Source organism: Charadrius vociferus, unplaced genomic scaffold, assembly GCF_000708025.1.
Source record: "Charadrius vociferus isolate BGI_N301 unplaced genomic scaffold, ASM70802v2 scaffold436, whole genome shotgun sequence".
NCBI classification, from domain to species: domain Eukaryota; kingdom Metazoa; phylum Chordata; class Aves; order Charadriiformes; family Charadriidae; genus Charadrius; species Charadrius vociferus.
This window is the reverse complement of record NW_009649187.1, coordinates 4,645,383-4,652,564: the sequence shown is the minus strand read 5'-3', so window position 1 is coordinate 4,652,564 and position 7,182 is coordinate 4,645,383.

Below are 7,182 nucleotides of genomic sequence, written 5' to 3'. Positions count from 1 at the left end.
AGAGTTGCTGCTGACAGGTCAGCCTCCAGCACAGGACATTGTTGGCTGGAGACCGCCCTGCCCCTGCCTGGTTTACAAACACATCACAGCAGGAGTCACTTAGAAAGGAAAGAGTAACATCAGGGAACAACTATCAGCCTTCATAGAGTTTATCAGTAACTAGGGAAAAGGGACGGCATCATCTGATGAGCCAGATGATTACAAACCCAGACTAAAAGTGCCACACCATCCTTCTGCTGGTCACAAAAGCCCTAATTCAGGGCCTCCAAACCTGCAAGCAAGGAGCCCAGCACCGGGGGAGCAGTACAAGTAGGAGGAATTTCAGTGGGTGCCAGGTCCAGCACCTCTCCTGGGCTCAGAGGCCAAGGGATACATGAAGAAGAATACGCCGGGTTTTGGAGAGAGGTGGCAGAATTCAGCGCTTGAGGAACTGACTCGGAAGCCTTCCTTGCCCATGGCCCGATTTCAGAGGTGGCAGATGCCAGGCGTAGCTCATGGCCAGCCAGCCATGCTGCGCACATGCCGGGCACCCAAGCGGGTGGCAGAAGGGTGCCGGCCCCCAGGGTGTGGTGAGCTAAGGCCCGGCCCTGACCCAGGAGTGCTGAAGGAGGAATGTGAATGCTCAGCTGACAAAACAATGTGGGTGTTCAGGTGATGGGTCTCCAGCCTGAGGTCACCAGCCTGAGGTCACACCAGTCTCCACTGAGGCATGCCACAGCAAGTTACCAAGAGTGCCAGCACGTCTGGCAGTGACAGGGCTCTACAGCACAGCACGTCCCAAACCAGCTCTGGATGGTGCTGCATCCTGGCCACTGCTGTCACCATAAGATACCAGTCAGTTCTCTGCTGGTAAGCTCACCTCCAGGTACCAGCAGGCATAGCAGCAGCCTAAGAAACAGCCCATCAGAGCATTGTGCAAGGCAAGAGCTTGGAGGAAGCTGTGCTTTTGTTGCCTGAGAAAAGGCTGAAAAGTCATTTCGGGTGGCTGTGACTACCTATGGGTCCCCTTCTGCAAAAAGCATCAGAAATAACAGCAAATGGCTAGCTCCGACATAGAAAAACTCCGGTACATGCACACACACAGATTGCTGTAATGTGTCAAATCACCCAGGTTGTTCAGGTGTGTCTGGAGTTCACAAAGCAAAGCAAGCTTTGAAATCACATACAAAGAATTCTGGGACAAACAAAAGAGCAGAGCTTTTCCTCCGTTTCCTGTAGAATAGACAACTGTTACGGCAATGAGAGATGTCAGTCTTTCTGAACCCTTTCAGGAATATAGCCTCTCCTGCTTCAGAGGGTTTTATCCTGTACAGACCCAGAAGAGGCTGGAAGGGAGTGCTCTGTGGGCCACGCTTCAGCCGCAGGACTGGGCTATGGAAGGTCTTCAGCTCGGGTGCGAGACATGCGTGGCCTTGGTAAGGCTGTGTTGCTGAAGAGCTGCTGAAAGCAGAGCAGAAGAGAAGGCTGAATTGGATGGAGATCAGTGCAGAAGTGGGCAATGCAGGCACCAGGAGCAGGAAAAAAAAAAAAACATGCAGCAAAGCTCAATGGGTACTTCATTTTAGACCAGAACCAATTGCACTCACTTCTGTTGTCTTAGCTGCGTACTCATTAGCACCAAGAGATGTGTCCAAATGGACGGTTCAAAATTTGGGCACCAAGGTCTGCGTGCAGGTGCTGTGGTCGGGGTCCTTGTGATGACACAGAACAAGGAACACCAGTTACGGAGTTCTCGTGTCTTCTGCATTAGCCTCGTGACCATGGCTTGTTTTTGCATGTGCGTTTTCATACCCTTTGGGAGATGACAGTGGTCATTTTCTTATCATGTCCCTCCTCTGTGAGTCATTAAGATTTACTTATTGTCCTTTCTTTCCCAGTCTGAGAGCCTGAAGGAGCTACCCCTAAATGTGGTGTTGATGTCCTGATGAGCTGCTAAGCTCAGTGCCATCAACACCTGCCACTCATGGTGTTCCACACCCAGGCTTTCATTTACTCTCCATTCAGACCTATCTTAGCTTTTCTATTATGATTCTCTACTCCCCCTGCCTGTCTCCTGCCCTAAAACACTGCACTGCCCTTAAGCGGTTCCTGAGTAGCTCTGGACAACCTCTGCCCCTTTTGCACGCACTAGTCATCTCCACTTTCACAGCAGTTTTCAGACTGGGAGAGAAAAATTAGGTCTGGAGAGGGGCAGAGCAGCACTGTCAAAAAACTTGAGACACCCTGGCCAAGACAAACACCAGGCAGTGGCTCTACTGAAAGAAACAGCTAAGTATTGAGGTGCACCTGGGACCTGTGGAACATAACCAGTTGTGCCAGCTGGAAGGTGAGTACAAAGAACTCTGGCATAAGCAGCTTAGGAGTGTGGAGCTTTTTCCTGTGGTATTACTGGGTGAGCTGTGCGCCCAAGTTCTTCCATCTTTTTGTTCTCCCCTTCATCTATGTTACTGCCTTCATCCGTCAGTCAAACACCTAGTCCGGCCTACTGCTTTGGGTTCTCTTTGATAACACTTGCTACCTGGTGATTACCCGCCTTTCTGCCTCAGTTTCCCTATTGGTGAATGAGATTTTCCTTCCGTCTGCATCAGGGTAGGGGACAGCTGACATTTCTGAGCCTTTGCACTTTGCCTTTTTCTTTCACCTAACATGATGTTTTGCCCTGTGTTGGAAGGACGTGGCGGGGTAGTTCTCTGGCAAGGTCATATAGCACTGCTAGGCATCTAGGAAGGCACAAAGGAAGGTGGAAGTTATGGACGAGACACCGCCAGATTCTTATCTCTCCTTCTCCAGAATACAAATTGTTTACTGTCACGCTATCTCACCTTCTGCTGTTGTGCGGTGTCCCTTTGGGGAAGGACACTCTGCGACTCCAGGTGTACCGCACCTACTGCAAATACGTCTGAATCTGTGCGGGGCTGCTACAACAAATACTAATGGCAGCAGCTCAGGCCTTGGGAGTGCATAAAAGTTAGATAGTTTTTAGGAATGGCTGGTGGGGCAGCCTGGACTTTGCTCCTGAGGAAGGAGGTGAAATATCTACATACCTGTGTATGTCAACATTCATGTCTAGGGAGGGACGTGACCTCTGGAGAGCTGAGTTGGGACAGATAAAACACACTTAATCCTGTTAACCTCCTGTGGGCACTGAGGCCCTCAAAAGAGAAGCAGAATGATGGAGCTCCTATTCCTGACTTGCAAATAGCCATGCAAACTGTGCTTGAGGGAGTCCTGCCCCAGGAGCACGGGCTGAGAGGGAGAATCTTGCGCCAGGAACTTGCGTTGCTGCCCCAGCTTAGCTTGGTGCCACTTCTTACTCTACAGTCCCAGGCTTTATTCTACAGGTGTAAGAACATGGGGCAGTCATGACTGTTGTCTCTCCAGAGCTGCTTTGTCAGAGAGTACGCGGGAGCTTGCTTTCTTCTGAGCAGGCTCCCAAAGCTTATCTCCCGAGTAGCTGCTGTACAGCTACAGTGGTCAAGATGTAGCCCTGGTCTAGGTCTCTTATTCCCAGCTTTCTCATCGGACCTCACCATTTCTGCTCCCTCTACCTCTGTTATCTCTCTTCATTTATCTAGACTGTGAGGGAAGGAGTGTCCCTCTGTGGTTTTATTGTACATGGTGGTCCTAGGTGCTCTGTAACATTACTGAGAACAGCAAGCTGGAGCTGTAAATATCTAAGCACATTTATGATGTTGGTTTTTTAACTACCAAAGAACTGCAATGGTGGTTTAGATGCGCTAGATAGAGTACGGATATTATTATATCCTTGGCTGACTACTTGCTTTACCCAGATAACACCCATATGTAGTTCTATAGATCCTATAGTTTAGGTATTTATGATTTCTGTTGGAGTCAAGCCCATGATATCTCAGTGTAGCACACTAGTTAAATATTGATTTCCTTTACTCTTAGATATACTTGAATCCTTTCTTATCTACAGCCAATTAAGGATTTAGTGCCACTATGAATTCAGATAATGGACTAAATTATTAACGAAACTTGACAAAGTCAGATTTCTTTTACATAATTTGCAAGACTTGCAAAAGCCAGCTTCCCTAAGGCAAGCAGCACTTTAACCAAGTAAGTGAGGCCAGTCAGCACTAGCTTTGACAGGATGAGCAATCAGGGTGGAAAAGGCAAGATGAGATGTTTTTTGTGCCTAGGGTGGTGAATTTGTAGATGCAGGAGATTCAGCACATGTATACACATCTGTACAGGGTGTGTCTTTTAGAATGGTTTACTGGAGCTTTTGGAAAAGAACTGCTAGGAAATCTCTCACTTATGCACTATGTCTGATATTGCTGTCTTCTGTGTTGATCTCAGAGCTGCATTGATTTCAGACAGCATTGGGATCTGCTTCTTGCTGTATTCAGGACAGGAGGCAATAGTACTCATCAGCATGCAGTTCCTCCTGCACATACTTCTCACACGCTCTGCTGGCTGAAGGCCCTGAAATATTTTACGAGCTTTATGAAATTCAGCATTAGGCAGGATTAAAATACAACCTGGATCCTCAGGGCAATGAAAGCAGCATCCTAAAGAAAGCAGTGGAGAAACATCTCAAAATTTTGTATCTGATGATTCTGCTAGACAAAGCCATGTCTGACTTGTTCCAAGTGGTGGCAAGTCTTGGCCCATGTGGAAAGCTGGACTAGAGGGAACCCTCAGGGCTGCCTTCAAACAGATGTTTTTGTGATCCTGTGACTCAGGCTGCAGGAAGATGGGAAGAAGAAACCAGGACCTTCAGCAGAGAGCGGAACTCACAGTCCTCAGTAACTTCTCATCCTTCAGTAACTTCTTATCCACTCTGCGTGCTTGGGCACATGCGGAACATGCCTAGTGTGACCAGAACCACAGGACTCCTCCAAGCCTGAATTTCTGCTAGGTCCCTTCTGCCATGCCCAGGACATTATCATGGTCTCTCTGCTGCGCTGTGACCCTGCAGTGGTGGACAGATAAGAGGCTCAAGGCAGCGGGAGCTAAGGAGCAAGAGCAAAGACCCCAAACCTGTACTAAAACCCGCATGAGGTCTGAGACACGACCCAGGTTGCTCTTTCCTTGGTATCACAGTGTATCAAGGCAAGGTCGGTAGCATTATTTGTTTAAGGTCACTCAGTGAAGGCAACAGGGCTTTGTAGCTTGATGCTTGCTAGAGCTTTACGCTGGGCTAATGCCTTTGTTGTCCTTCTGTAAAAACCACAACCTTTAATCAGAAGCAAAGGCTGACAGTTTACAAAGCAAACAAATGCCCCTGTCTGTGGATGAGCAGCAGAAAGCAGTGCTGGCACCCACTGACCTACAGAGTGGTGCAGTGAGGGAAAAATACCATGTGGAACATCAGGCTGTCCTCAGGTTTGTTACGAGTCCTAAAAAACCACACCCTGGGCCACTGTTTTCTGCCTTGGTACTGGCAGAAGCCTTCCGCAGCAACAGTATGAGCTAGGTCAACCGCATCAGTACAATGATACAGTTGAAAAATGCTCCTGGCTGGGGTAGGAGATGGGACAGACTGAGGATCAAAGGGCCCTTGAAGAAGCTCAGAAGACTGTTGCCTGAAGAATGGGCTAGAGGAAAGCCAGAGCCTCCAGCCAGATGCCGTAGTTGGCAAATCAGGTTCCTCCCCATATCTTTGGTCTCTCTTTATTTCTGTGCCGTGGGAATGTGCTTAGGCACAGGGGGCAGAAAAGTGTATTTCCCATTCCATGAATTGTGGGAGGAGCGGTGCTGTTCCCCAAAATTGCCAGCATGAACACATCCATCACCTCTGCCTGAAGAGCAGCTGAGCAACTGAAACTAACTGCCAAGAATAATCTGAACCTTTAATTGTGCTCCTTCAGCGAGCAGTTCTCCTGCACCACTGTGCAGGCACTACGCGGAGCAGCAAGCTCATGACTCAGAAAATGCTCACCTCTGCTCCCAAGCACATAGGATTTTTTTTTTTCCTCACGGTCCCAGGCATGTGACGAGAGGATTGTCAGCACATTGAGGGCTAGTGAGTATTTAGGGTTGAACCATGCTTGGAGACAGGGATGTGTGCGTGCCTGGTGAAACACTAGGGCAAAAGTCTTCAATGTAGGCAGATTTTCTTCGAAAGAGGAAGTTAAATCACAAATAAAAAATGAACTCAAGTCCTCTTCTGACCTGTAGGGTGACTGAAGATAACATTCTTTTTCAGCACGCCTGATCCTTGGGTGGACCTATGGCAAACCTTGCTCTCCAGACAGATCTCTAAGGCTATTTCAATACCCCCATAATCCCACCTGCTCTGGACTCCTGTCAGCCCTGTAGAGCAATGTGGCCACGTGAGATGTGTCTTCTGCCTAGTGCATCGATGGCATCGAGTGCATCAGCGTGCCTGGAGGGAGGCAGGTGTTGGAAAGGGGATAGGTGAACCTTTGCAGTTTTTATTATTGGTATTGATCGGGTAGCTGGAGGTTATGCTTCGGCTTAGCTGAGCCTTAAATTGATATCGCAAGAGGTGTTAGAAAAAACAATGCTGTACGGAACTGCAGAGGGTAGTCAAGCTGGAGGCAATTAACATGGTGACTTGGCAGCTCTACTATAAATCATATTTATAAACCATAAAAGCGGGCTTTTCCTGCATTCACAACACCAAGGAGTCTCGGGAGAGTGAGTTTATTTATAAAGACAATAGTGCTTGGGAACAGGAGGCCGAGGAGAAGCCTCGACAACAAATGGAAGGAAATCCGATCTTCCTGCTTTCACACATTCTCTTAGGTGGGAACACATGGCAGCACAGGCAGGCAGCCTGACGGACAACGGGTAACCCCAGCCGGCTGCCGTGAGCCCCTTGGGCCCGGTGGGAAAACACCTGAGGAGCACGCTGCCTCTGAAGACACCTTCAGAGTGTGGCAAAGATCAGTGTGGCAGTGTCATCCTTGGAAGGGCTCCCAGGGCTGCCTCTGGCCTTGGCTGACCCAGCTGGACTGGAACCATCCCCTGGGACGACCTTTCCAGAAGGTGGCAAGGCAGGAGAGAGAGAGAGGGTGCTGCCTCCCACTCCTCAGGTGTACCCCTCTGTGCCAGGGATGCGCGGAGGCTGCGGGCGAGCTACCGGCCACCTCCGACGCCCGTTCCCCCCTTCGGTGGCTTCCAACGAGAGACCAACGTTGCTTTCCCCCCCTACTCCTCCTCCTCTCCCCGCCCCGGGAGGGCGGGCTA